Below are 13,244 nucleotides of genomic sequence, written 5' to 3'. Positions count from 1 at the left end.
CAAAGAAATGATCAGTCTATAATTTTAATGGTAGGTTTATTTGAAAAGTGAGAGACAGAATAACAACACAAAAATCCAGAAAAAAGCATGTCAAAAATGTTATGAATTGATTTGCATTTTAATGAGGGAAATAAGTATTTGACCCCTCTGCAAATCATGACTTACTACTTGGTGGCAAAACCCTTGTTGGAAATTACAGAGGTCAGACGTTTCTTGTAGTTGGCCACCAGGTTTGCACACATCTCAGGAGGAATTTTGTCCCACTCCTCTTTGCAGATCTTCTCCAAGTCATTAAGGTTTCGAGGCTGACGTTTGGCAACTCGAACCTTCAGCTCCCTCCACAGAATGTCTATGGGATTAAGGTCTGGAGACTGGCTAGGCCACTCCAGGACCTTAATGTGCTTCTTCTTGAGCCACTCCTTTGTTGCCTTGGCCGTGTGTTTTGGGTCATTGTCATGCTGGAATACCCATCCACGACCCATTTTCAATTCCCTGGTTGAGGGAAGGAGGTTCTCACCCAAGATTTGACAGTACATGGCCCCGTCCATCGTCCCTTTGATGCAATGAAGTTGTCCTGTCCCCTTAGCAGAAAAACACCCCCAAAGCATAATGTGTCCATCTCCATGTTTGAAGGTGGGGATGGTGTTCTTGGGGTCATAGACAGCATTCCTCCTCCTCCAAACACGGCGAGTTGAGTTGATGCCAAAGAGCTCCATTTTGGTCTCATCTGACCACAACACTTTCACCCAGTTGTCCACTGAATCATTCAGATGTTCATTGGCAAACTTCAGACGGGCATGTATATGTGCTTTCTTGAGCAGGGGGGCCTCGCGGGCGCTGCAGGATTTCAGTCCTTTACGGCATAGTGTGTTACCAACTGTTTTCTGGGTGACTATGGTCCCAGCTGCCTTGAGATCATTGACAAGATCCTCTCGTGTAGTTCTGGGCTGATTTCTCACTGTTCTCATGATCATTGCAACTCCACGAGGTGAGATCTTGCATGGCGCCACAGGCCGAGGAAGATTGACAGTTCTTATGTGTTTCTTCCATTTGCGAATAATCGCACCAACTGTTGTCACCTTCTCACCAAGCTGCTTGGCGATGGTCTTGTAGCCCATTCCAGCCTAGTGTAGGTCTACAATCGTGTCCCTCACATCCTTGGAGAGCTCTTTGGTCTTGGCCATGGTGGAGAGTTTGGAATCTGATTGATTGATTGCTTCTTTGAACAGGTGTCTTTTATACAAGTAGCAAGCTGAGATTAGGAGCACTCCCTTTAAGAGTGTGCTCCTAATCTGTATAAAAGACACCTGAGAGGGGGTCAAATACTCTTTTCCCGCATTAAAATGCAAATAAATTTATAACATTTTTGACATGCGTTTTTCTGGATTTTGTTGTTGTTATTCTGTCTCTCACTGTTCAAATAAACCTACCAATAAAATTATAGACTGATCATTTTTTTGTCAGTGGGCAAACGTACAAAATCCCCAAGGGATCAAATACTTTTTTCCCTCACTGTAAGCTGGGTTAGGGGATGAAGATTTTTCTGTTCTTCGCCTGAGGACGTCTGCTTGCGTTGTGGCCGAAACGTCGTGAGAATTGTATTTTATTATGTTTTATTTTTATTATTTTATTATTTTCCTTATACTTGACTTTACCGAAAGAACCAAGAAGATGAATCCCTGCAGTCACGAAAGCTTTAAATCGAAAAATCCCTAAAATAATTTGTGCTTACTGCGCCGGGACCTCCAGGGGGTCTCCGCGAGGGAAGAGGAGGGGCTGGGTCCTCGGTGGCAGGAGAAACAAGTGTGAAAACTGAGCTCTGATTGAGAATATCCTCCAGAGAAACACCCCCCCCCCGCTGATCCCCCCCCTCCCTCTAACCCCTCCTCCTACCCCCCCCTCCCCACTCTTATTCACACTCCCAATTATCCCCACCCTCTCTCACCTACCCCCTCTCTCTCACCTCCCCCTTACCCCCCCTCGCCCCCCCTCCCTCCCTCCCTGTTACCCCCCCCTCTCTCTGACCCCCATCCTTCCCCTTACGCCCACTCCCTATCACTCCGCCCCTTTCACCCCCCTCTTATCCTCCTCCATCTTACCCTCTCCCGCCTCTCCCCCCTCTCACCCCCCCTTTCCCCCACGCCCACACGACCCCATGAGAGTGCGGATGCCCCCTTATATAGAGTGCGGACACACACATAGACAGGACACACACAGAGCCAAGACACACACACACACAGCCAAGACACACACACACAGAGCCAATACATAGCCACGACACACACACACACAGACAGACGCACACACACTCGGAACCTGCAACCCCCTTCGCCGGTGCCCCGTGTCACGCGTGGTGAGTAGAGATTTGTGCCAGCATCACGATGGATGGTGAAACATAAACTCTCGCCTTGATACAATTAACTGCGTTTCATTTTAACCAGACTCTACTAAGCTGCTGTGTAGCAATTTTTCAGAAGCGACCTGGCCACAAATGATAGCCCAACGCGTGGAAATGCAAGCGGTCAAACACTCTAAACGTGCGGTTATTAATGCGGAGCGAAAGAGCAGAGGATTCTGAGGAAAATCCACTCGACCACGGGGAGAGAGAGACACGCAAACTACAAATACACAGCAGCAGGCGTCACGGTCGGTATCGTGCCCACGACCTCCTGTATCCCAAGCGAGGTCGTTAACATTTCGCCACCGTGACGCCCTACAAGTTGTGGGGGTTTAAATATAAAGTAGGTCATCTGTAACGTCTCTATTGTCAGTCGTTCTACGTGAGTCTATGGGTCTCTGCGTCCCTGGGTCTCGATGTGAGTCTATGTGTGGATCTCCGAGTCAATTGGTCTCTATGTGAGTCTATGTGTGGGTCTCCGAGTCCCTGGGTTTCTGCGTGGGTCTATGTGTGAGTTTCTGGGTCTCCATGTGATTGATTGATGGTGGAGTGTACACTCCACGAGGTGGAGGCTGATATAACACCTCTGTTTCTTCAGGCTGATGGTCAGGCCAAAATGCATGATCTGCCTCAGAAAAGCGGTTCATAATGAGCCGTAGGGCCTTCTCCGCGTGTACAAAAAGTGCAGAGTCATTTGGGAAGAGCAGTTCCAGAACATATTGCTCCATGGTTTTGTTGTTAGCAAAGAGACGTCGAAGTTTGAAAAGACTGCCATCTGTCCAGAATCGGATGTAGAGGGCCCTCGAGGGCAGCGTACTTCAATAGGGATTACCGTTGGTAAGGCGTAACAGCACGGGAGGATGACGCGCTGCGCTACGAACCCGGCGACTCGGATTCGATTCCAGCTCACGGCCAACATCAGTGGAGATTATCTGAACCGGTCCTGGGCCTCCAATAGGTAGACTCAGCCTTAAACGAGTACCTGGTTGTTTTAATATTGATGCGTTTTTTTTTTACTTAGGGGGCCTTTATAACATGTGCTACATGCCCCGCACTAGCTTAATCCGGCACTGCTGTCTGTGAGATTGTCCAGAAGTGCATCTGCTTCCTCCTTGTACACTTCGGATGCGATCCCATCGATACCGGGTGCCTTGTGTGATTTGAGCTTCTTGATGGCAGATGAAATCTCTGCCCGTGTTGGTGGCGTGTCCTGTTCAGTCCTCACTTCGCGTTGCTGGAACTTGGCTATGGATGCTGCTTGGACCGTCCGCTTGTCTGCGAAGAGACTGCTAAAGTTGTTTGACCAGCGATGCGTGATAGCTTCCTTGTCTGTCACAAGGGTTGTGCCATCTGATGATCTTAGGGGGCCCCGTGTCTGGTGCAAGGGTTCATACACTGAGCGTAGGGCCTCATAGAATGCTCACATGTCCCCCATGTCTGCATACAGTTGTGTCCTTACTGCGAGGTCTGTTCACCAGTTTTGTTTAAGGACTCTCAGTTTTGTTTGCAAGGTTTTGCACGCAGCGCTGTATGCAGATGTTGCGGCTTGGTCATTGGGACAGGCAAGTAGTCTGGAATGACAGGACCGTTTCGTCTGGAAGAGTGATTCGATTTCCGGATCATTATCATTGAAGCAATCTCTGCATTTCCTCATTGAGAAACCAACCACCTCCACAGCCATGTCCTGAAAATTCGTTTTAGATGTTTCCTCTGCTCTTCAGGGTCTCCATCCGTGATGTTCACTGAGCCTGGTCTTGAGCTTGTTCTGGAATTCCTCCCTTAACAGGGGGGGGGCTTCTCTACTTGGAGCTTCTTGGAGTGAAGACCTTTCTTCTTGGGTGGTGGTTTGATCCTGAGGGTGACTTTTGCTCTGGCCAATCTGTGGCCTGTATATCAGTCAGCACTGGGCGCGACTTTAGTGTGTAGTATGTCCCTTGTGTCCTGTTGGCGTACAAGGATGTAATCCAGTAGATCCCAGTGCTTGGAGCACGGGTGTCTCCACGTGGTCTTATATCTGGCTTTTTGTTGGAAAGGCACGTGTTTTATGCAGAGGTGGTGTTCTGCGCAGAGCTCCAGGTGCATACGACCATTGTCGTTGCAGTTGCAAATTCCACGCTTGCCAAAGGCTCCCGTCTAGCGGTGCTGGTTCTAACCGACTCTAGCGCTGAAGTCTCCCGTCACAAGAAGCATGTCTTTGTGATTAACCCCCTGGGAGAAGAGTTCCGAGGTCATGATAAAATGCTTCCCTGGCGTCTTGATCAGCCTGCAAGGTTGGTGCACAAACACTGATTATGGTGGCAAATTGGTTACCCTGGATGGGTAGCCGTAGAGACATCAGGCAGTCTGAATGGCCAATTGGAAGGCTCAGGAGTTTGCCAGCGACGGTGTTCTTCGTCGTGAGTCCAACGCCCGACAGACGTCTCTCCACTTTGACTTTCCCTGACCAGAACAGAACGTATCCCGCCCCGTGTTCAGTCAGGGATCTCTGCTCTGCGAAGCGAACTTCGCCCTGTGCTGTGATGCCAATGCCAAGTCTGGCAAGCTCCCTTGCCACGATAGTCGAGCGTCTTTGTGGTCGGTTGTTTTCATCCGAGTTCGCCAATTGTGCGACCGTTCCAGCATGCAAATGTTGGGAAGTTTGGTTTATTTCTGACCGCGTAAAGAGATGCCTATTGGCTGCGGTAAGCCTACCGGATGAGTTGAGGACAGCTTTGTTTCGGGCACCTTTTCTAGGCCTCTCTCCATCAGGAGCAAGCAGTGTTGTCCCAAGAAATGGCTGCTTTGGTATCAGATGGTTCTGCCGGATGATGATGATGATGATGATATTGTTGTTGCCTCTAGTCAACAGTCAAACGACAAATATGGCCGAGTCGCCGACATGCAGGTTAAAAGCTGCGGCAGCCAGTGCCATCTTGTACCTACCGTTTCCACCTCTCCCCTATCGCTTGGAGGACTTTCCTCCTGCCTGTGCTAGAGTTGATTTAAAGTGCAGATCAGCTCGCGCACACCGATCCCAATCTTTCGGCTCAGGGTTACTCCACAGTGGCTCAGCGAGCTAAGACGGCTATGGCAACTGGCAACCACAGAGCTGTAGGTTTTAATTCGAAGTAGGCCTTCTCCTAGGTGAGTTGCAACACAAACCTATAGAGCCCTACCTGCCCAGGGGTGGGGGTTACTAGGACACCTTGGATCGTACTTCGTCTGGGACCTCAACCTCGACCTTACCGCCATGGGAAACCCTACCAGGAGCATAACTCCCGACGGCTTCGCTCTCAGGGCCATTGGAACACTCAAAGCCTTTCCAGCACATCAAGGTGACGATCCTTGGAAAGGAGGCCCCGGGTATCTACGCGAGTCTATGTGTGGATCTCCGAGTCTCTGGGTCTCTCGCTCACCGGCGGTCAGTTGCCTCCTTATAATTCCTCTGTCGCTACTACTACTATCACGGTTACTGTTCATGTGAACTCTACTCGTTGATGAATACACTCGCGTTAAGCACTCGGGTCTACCAGACTGCTTCATCTCACCCACACCCTGATCAACCACCACACTTGCAGGCCACAACGCAGTCACCCACCCACTCATCCACTCACTCACCCACAGATTCACTCACTCACACCCACTTGCCAACCCACCCAATCCACCCACCACACTGCAGGTTGCAACACTTCTCACGACTGGGACACGGACGCGGGGTGGCCTTCATCCAACGATGGATTGTACAGGGTCAGTTATTATTTAGAGGGCAGCCCGTCCTAGAGACGGGGCATATCTTTTCTGTCTGCTCAGCCCCCTTCTCCCCTTACATGGGCTCTGTCCTGACTCTGCTCGCTACTCTCAACAATCACCAGACGCCTGACACTGCTCACCACCTGATACTCTCACCAGATGCCAGAGGTTGCAAACGGGTTTTGATTCCTTACCCGTACCCGAACCCTGCCGCACCAGTGTCGCAAACGGGTACCCGTACCCTACCCGATACCCGGCTACCCGTACCCGGCCGGGTATCGGGTAGGGTACGGGTACCCGATTGCGACCTCTGGGATGAAGCCATGTTGCAGGCGCGGGTGGGTTGATTCTAGGAACTTGAATTGTGAGAAGAGGAAAGATATTGGGAAATGAGTGACAAACGGTTACTCACCAGTGGCTCACGGCCCACCCGTACCCGTACCCGGGCGCACCAGGGTCGCAAACGGGAACCCGTACCCGTACCCGGCCGGGTAAGGGTAGCCGGGTATCGGGAAAGGTACGGGTATCGGGTACCCGATTGCGACTTCTGCCAGATGCTAACCACCCACCTCTGCCACCACTGCCATTTTCCAACCACTCAGCTGACATTTGACCTTTCCAAAATACCACTCACAAGACAGCTCACCACTGGTTAGACACTCACCAGGCACGCCCTTTGTTCGCACTCACCACCCTATAACCTCCTGAAGCGGAGCAGCCATCAACCAACCAATCACCAGCCACCAGCTTCATTATTCACAAACACACTCACCAGACCCATTCACCAAACACTCACCACACTGCACGCCTATGACAAGTCAAAAATTTGAACTCCTACACCACGACACTAGCACACCCCACCGCTACACCACTACAAACCGCCACACCACAACACACCACACCACACGACACACCGCTACACAACACCGCTATGCCACTACTCGCCACTACACACAACTACACACCGCTACACCACCACCACAGCACACCAAAACACCACTGCAATACACACCGACACAACACTACACTACAGACCGCTACACCACACTGACACACCGCTACACCACCACCACAGCACACCGCTACACACCACTGCAATACACACCGACACACCACTACACTACACCACCACTACACCGCTACACACTGCTAAGGCTATACGCTGGAGTCTTTGTTTGTGTGAGAGTGGGTTACTGCCTGAGCCCAACTTGCGCACGTTGCTTCTCGAGCTGACAACTCGATGTCAAAGGCGACTTTGACGAATCCCCATCCATCGACTTTTCTCATCTTGCTTCAATTCACGTTGCGCCTCGACACAAGGCGCCCGACGAGGAATGAACACAATTTGTCCAGGAGAATCGTGCGATGAGATGAGTCGACGAGGATGATGGCACATGGTGAACGTGACGATGTGTGTAATATACGGCGGTGATAGTGGCAGTGGGTGTTTCATGATGATGAGTGCGAGGGATGGGTAGGGATTCTAGATTTGAAGCTTTCGTGACTGCAAGGATTCGTACTCTTTGGTTTTTTCGGTAAAGTCACGTAGGTAAAAAATAAAATAAAATAAATTAAATCACGACGTTTCGGAGGCAACACAAGCTTCCGTCTTCAGGTGGAACCCTTACAGCCAAAATCACTGTAGTAAGTGAAGAGAGCTAATATAGAAACCAGAGAGTATGGGTAGGGAAGTTTTGAAGAGGTACGATGATGATGATGGTGTTAATGAATAGGGAAAGGGGGGGGAGTTGGAGTAAGTAATGGAAAATCAGTGTTTAATGGCAGAACGATTCATGAAGAGTGAGGCTGATTGACGTGTCGGGGCAGATTGTTCCAGCGTAAGAGGGCCAGAAGCGAGAAGGGAATGGTCATTGGGCACAGGCGGGAGAAGGAGGAGGAACACCAAATAACGTTTCCAGTTCCTTAGATGTTTTGACAATACTGTACTACTGTTTTTTTCCTGAGTGTGTTGTTTTTACATCGTCTATAAATATACGACGTGTGACATTCATTTATTCCTGGAAGGCGAGACGACGAATATGGAAGCGATAGGTGGAGGCGAAGACGGATAGCGAGGTAGGTGACGACGACGATGCCGCGCGGGGTTGCGGTGATGCAAATGAGGTGGTAGTGATGTTAATAATACAGTGAAGTGTCTTCGAAACGAAGACACGGGTGGAGTATAACTGCGCCAACATCAGCGAACAAGGCAGCCAACACCGACGTTGCTCAGAGAGGTAGTCCGTCACACTATAGACTACTCGCGGTGTGCGTTAAGCGAAAAACACGTGCGTTAAAGCGATGTTAGGCGTGCAGATGCAGGGCAATGGTACGTGCGAAAAAATCCATGGGTAACGAGGCACGGCAATGAGTGTGGTGAGTGACTGAGTTTCTTGTGGTCCTCTCTGTTTAGCAGTTTCCACAGTGGCCGGAGTGCAACCGGGCGAGGAACCTGGGAAGCCGGAGTCAGGGAGGAGAAAGTTCGAGCCCAAGTCAAAAACTGCAATCGACCGCCTTCGGAAATCGTCATCGCCATAACCATCACTGTTTACTACCTCAACGAGCACAGGACCAGAAGCATCGTCGTCTTTTAGAGAAAGGGCATGAGCGTCAACAGTGCAATCCGATTGTCAGTAGCACATCATATCGAAAACATCGTCATCGTAATTATCATCAACATTTGTATGAAACGTTTTTAACGGTGTGTTGCAATTCTGAGAAAGTTTGGATTCGCAAAGGCAGCTTGAAAAAAAGAAGCTACTACTGCTTAATTAAATACCGATTATATTAACCACTTATTAAGACTTACATTTCTCCAGTGGTGAGGTCCAAGGGTACCAAAGCTACTTTTAACGGGACCCCTCAAAGTCATGGCAAACACAAACAAGACGTTGCAATGCATCGACTATCACGGCTACAACTGCAGCGGGCCGAGCCTGCCGGAGAAAAGCCGACCGATCATCCTCATCATCATCAGCTTCTTCATCGTGGTTACGATCCTCAGCAACATGCTCATCATCAGCTCAGTCATCATCTTCCGGCAGCTGCAGACTCACACCAACATCCTCGCGATGTCCCTCGCCATCTCCGACTTCGGCTTGGGGTCCATAGTGATGCCTCTGCGCATGGTGGGCACCGTCTACAACTGCTGGTACTACGACTACAGCTTCTGCAACGTCTTATATTTCGTCGACTACACCTTATGCACCTCCTCCATCTTCCACCTGAGCTGCATTGCCTTCGACCGCTACGTGGCCATCTGCGACCCGCTGCGCTACGCTCAGCGCATCACGAAACGCACCCTCGTGGCGATGCTGCTCATCTGCTGGTTCGGGGCGGCGTTCTTCACCTCACCAAGCCTGCTGAGCTTCAGCCCCCAGCTCGTTCCCAGCGCCATCAAGAGGGTGGGCTGCCCGGACGACTGTATCTTTAGCGTCGACGTCACCCTGCACTTCTTCTACGGCGCCTGCCCCTACTTCCTGACCATGCTCGTCATCACGGCCATGTACGCGCGCATCTACCACGTGGCGCGCACCCAGGCTCGGCAGATCAAGGCAGCGACCACAAAGGTCCAAAGCCAAGGCCAGCAGAGGGTGAGCAACATGCGACGCGAGCACAACGCCACGGTGACGCTGGGCAGTATCATTGTAGCTTTCTTCCTCTCGTGATTGCCCTTCTACATCATCGTGCTCGTCTTCCCGTTTGTCGGGAACTGCGACGTCGAGTACGAGGTGGCCACCTGGATGGGCTACATCAGCTCGGCCGTCAACCCACTCCTCTACGCCTCCTTCAACCGCCAGTTCCGCGGCGCCTTCCGCAAGATCCTCAGTCTTCGGATTTTCAGGGCGGGAGAGAGGAACTTTAAGTTGTCTGAATGAAGCACGGGTTGCGTTTCTCATTGCGATACTCGATCCCTGGGTAACCATGGCCTCTGTGACGATGAAGAAACGTCACTTCCTGTAGTTTTAGACTTCGCTCTAACATTGGTATGATACTGCACTGTTTGCAAGACTACCTGTCCATCTTGTATCTACAGTGGTCTCTCGGTGAACGATATTAATTGGTGCCACGAAAACCATCGTTATTTTAAAATTTCGTTAATCGAATATATGAAATACATGTTAAATGCTTCATTTGCTCCAAGACGATCAGAAGTTGACATTTTTCACCCAAAAAACATAGTTTATTATATTTATACATGCAGTGTTAATAAATAAACGTCATAAGAACGTTTTAACAATTTAATATAAACATGGATAAATAAGTAACAGAGCCTAAAAAGGTCAATACATAGAGCATGTCATACCTTAGGCTAAGAAGATGGATGGCTTCAGGAGTTTATGAAGAAGTTGGTGTGGGAGAAAACGTTTTCCTTACTGTCTTGTCTTTGTTCGCATTCATTATAGGGGCCATTGTTATTGATCTTATTTAAGTTTTAAGTAAAAAAACAGACAAAGTATTCAAGAGAGTTGTTTCTATAAGCAACGAACATCCAATATTCAAAAGCTAGCTGTCAGTTGCTCTCAAAATGCTCATAAAAGGGCGTCGTCGATTGGCTGAGGTCTGCTGCATCCACTAGGAGCACTCCGATTGGCCGAAATCGGCTTCAGCGTGATATGGTAAACACATATCGTTCCTCGAAAATGTATCAATAACAGAAACAATGGGACCCTATGGGAGGCAAGATGGTTAACCGAAATATCGTTAAACGATGGCATCGATCACCGAGGGACCACTGTACCTCTGTTAAATTGTTCCCTTAGACCAGTGGTTCTTCACCTGGGGTGCGCGCTTTCGCGGGGTGTGCGAGATGCCCTTTCTGAGAATTCCGTCCATAAATGACGTCACGGACCTAGGGGTGGGGGGGTCAGACATTTGTATCGATGTGTGACGAGGGGGGGGGGGGGGGGGTTTGAGAAATGTGACGTCACATTAAAATGCGCAACTTTATATAAATATAGACAACACGTTCTATTTAATTAAAATAGACGTGTTAATGAATGTTTCTACTACAACATCAGAGTGCAGCGCCACATTAAATACGCACTACAATGACAATAGTTTAAAGCGATTTGAAGCATGTTTTTTTTTGGGGGGGGGGCAGAGTTCTGTGACTTCATATTTGAGGGGGGGTCTGACTTTTTGTGACATCGTGTGACGAAGGGGGGGGGGGTCAAAAATCATCCAAAATCGCGGACGTCATTTATGGACGGCAACCAAAGGTAAATCATCGAAAAATGAAGCACGGTCACGTAAGTTACAACTCCTTTGTATCATCAAACCTAAGTATTTCTTAACATCATACACGTTTTAATAATTGAGAAGGTTGCGGTAAAAGGTTAAGAACCACTGCCTCAAACTGTTGTTTCTGCTCTGTGCTCGTAGAGAAACCACTCCACCTTGTGAGCTCTCCAAACCTTGCTTGCACGTGTCACCGGGCGTCGCTGGCACTTATGGCCATGGTCTTACCGAGATCGCAGGAGTGGCTGACGTGACATTTAAACGCTCAAGTTTTGTTGGACCTCTGGAATTGTTTTCTACGATCCCGTGCCGTGTTTCTGCCCTCACACACGCCAGCGTTCAGCTGCGGTGATGTCCATTTAAGTCGGGCACCAACGAAGACCCACAACATGATCACACGGGGCCACGAATCAGCCCTCACCCCCTCTCAATGCTCAACAAGGCTCTCTATATACAACATTCTACCGTTTAATGAAATAACTATCATTGGCATAATCTCCATTCATACATTATCCCCAATTGCCCATATATCTGCCCACCATGAATGATCTCCAAATATATAAAAGTTGTGATTATGTGACTGTTCAAAATGTTTAGCGTACTTCCCGACATGCAACAAACTTGAAATTTGCCATGTGGGTACTTTCCAGACTGTACACCATGCACAAATCATAAAAATATACTTTGGTATTTTTTTTTTGGGGGGGGGGGGGGCGCAATAATGCAGATATTTTGCATGGCAAGTGAGCTGTGACGTCACATCTGGCACGTCATCCGCGCATGCGCAGTGCTTAGCGCGCTGCTCTACGAACTTAGGCGACCCGAGTTTGATTCTAGCTCACGGCCACCGCCGGTGACGACTATTTGAACCGCTCCTGGGCCTCCCCTAGGTAGACTCAGCCTCAAACGAGTAACTGGTGTGGTGTGTGAACATCGCCACTGGGGAGACAAAGGCGGCCGGGCGTGGTAAATCCAAGCCCCGGGCGAAGCCGGGTAGCAAAGCTAGTACAATTATAAATTGCAGTACAGCAAATCCCACTGGTGGCTTTGGCTCTCGTGGTTTCGCACCAAATCGAGGCGCAGTTCGCCGATTGTGGCCCTGTGGGTCGCCAATTCGCGGGTAACCGCGAGATTCCTGCATGCACGGCGTAATTGGACCACTGGCGGTGATGCTGCCACGGAAGAACACACGCAGCACCGTCTTGTCTCCATCTTTACTTCGTCTTGTCTCCATGTTATCTCCGTCTTGTATCCATCTTGTCTCCCACACGGCCCATCACAGGCCCCAGGTCACGCAGTGGCAGCGAGGTTCAGCCACAAGATGTCTCCCTATAGTAGACGGCGTGTCTAAGTATTGTACATTACATAAACATAGATATATAATTCCATACATTTACCGTACAAGTTGTATTTAACGCTAGAAAATATTAATATTTTACATTCAAAATGCCCCCTGTTTAATGTCTGGGTTGATGTGTAGTAACGTACAACATGATAGAGTGTTGTCGTATTACGAACCGTTGAACCAAACCCTGTTTCCAATTAAATGTCTCTTGAGATTGTGGATCGCGGATTTGCCGATTGCAGCTATTTTCAAGAACGTAACCCCAGTGATGGTCAAGGCTTTGCTGTGTTAAGTATCACCTACAAGTTTGATGTTCATAATGAATTCCACCTCATTAACGAGACGCTAATATCCACATTACAATTGCCCATAATGAAAGTTGAAGACACATTCGGCCATATAACAAACGACACCAACACCCTATTTAACGGTATGGCAAACAAGGCTAAGCCCAATCATGTGCGCGTTTAACTAGACCCGACTCAGCCCCATCAATGTGCACTCAACTTTGCCTTCAGCCCATTCGCACAT

At 49.3% G+C, this 13,244-nt stretch overlaps 1 pseudogene; it reads left to right on the top strand.

The window, feature by feature from the left end:
• Positions 1–8,997: 8,997 nt before the first annotated feature.
• LOC144727917 (trace amine-associated receptor 365 pseudogene) lies at positions 8,998–10,005 on the top strand (annotated as a pseudogene).
• Positions 10,006–13,244: the final 3,239 nt, after the last annotated feature.

This window comes from Lampetra planeri, chromosome 27 (genome assembly GCF_965212315.1).
Source record: "Lampetra planeri chromosome 27, kcLamPlan1.2.h2, whole genome shotgun sequence".
Lineage (NCBI taxonomy): Eukaryota > Metazoa > Chordata > Hyperoartia > Petromyzontiformes > Petromyzontidae > Lampetra > Lampetra planeri.
This window is presented reverse-complemented; position numbering and strand designations above follow the sequence as displayed.